The 996-nt window shown below is 35.5% G+C and overlaps 1 protein-coding gene across 1 annotated transcript in view; it reads left to right on the forward strand.

Annotated features, from left to right (window-relative positions):
* The first annotated feature begins 636 nt into the window (after positions 1-636).
* LOC106868868 (uncharacterized) overlaps positions 637-996 on the forward strand; it is a 361,638-nt gene continuing 361,278 nt past the window's right edge. The window contains exon 1 of the mRNA XM_014914318.2: positions 637-887. The gene's annotated coding sequence lies outside the window, so the exon portion shown is untranslated. The remainder of the gene's footprint in view (positions 888-996) is intronic.

Genomic DNA, 996 nt, shown 5'->3' on the forward strand with positions numbered 1-996 from the left:
GTGCAGAGGAAACCAACAGATACATACATATACCGATAGCACAGCTGCACAGTTAACAACATACAAGGTTCAGTTCTTGTAGGCGATGTAATAAGTTTTTAATGAAGTAATACCTACTAACCAACCAACCAATCAAACAAACAACGGTACACATTTTTCAATGAATTTTTGTAATTCCTCAAAAGTATCTATGTGTCTTTCTCTCACCGAAGGATATAAACATTTGCGAGAAACCCAGAGCTTTTCGAACAATGAGTTACAGTAGTAGCTCCCTTTTCACTGTCGTCGCCAGAAATGTAGTGAACCGGAGCCTGGTCCCATTGGAAACCTGTAACCAACGACGCTTTTATCTCGACAAACTGTAATATAAAATAAAATAAATTAAGAAATAGTTGTCGCGCACGCGCACACATTCAGGCCTACACAATTTCGCGCATGCATAGACACATACATATTTCTATCTATCTATCTATCTAAAGACATACATTTGTATACACACACACACACATATATATGTATGTATGTGTGTGTGTGTATATATATATATATATATATATATATACGCATGTGTGTGGTGGTAGTGTATATTGTGTATGTGTATGGTGTGTGTGTATTGTGTTGTGTAACATTTATTTTTGCGTTATATGAAATGTCATCTGCTGTAATGATTTACTCCATTCGGTTTAGAATCAATGAAAAATATTTTCGTCTGTAGTATTTTAATTCAATCTTGCTGCTCCCTAATCGTATCTCTGCACCCCACCCCATCACCAACAGAGCCGAAATTTATGCATTCTGGGCACAGACTGATAGTGTTGGCTGTCTATAGCAATATTGCTACTAGCATTCAACATATTTACTACTACAAGTGAAAACCATCCGGAATTGTGAGAAAGAATTTTTTTCTTCCGCTTTTGTTCTAATTCTTTCGATTTATTGCACCCAAAACAACTTCGATATAACCCTAATTGCAGTTCATTTTAAACATATATATAT

The sequence above is a fragment of the Octopus bimaculoides genome, chromosome 10 (assembly GCF_001194135.2).
Source record: "Octopus bimaculoides isolate UCB-OBI-ISO-001 chromosome 10, ASM119413v2, whole genome shotgun sequence".
Taxonomy (NCBI): domain Eukaryota; kingdom Metazoa; phylum Mollusca; class Cephalopoda; order Octopoda; family Octopodidae; genus Octopus; species Octopus bimaculoides.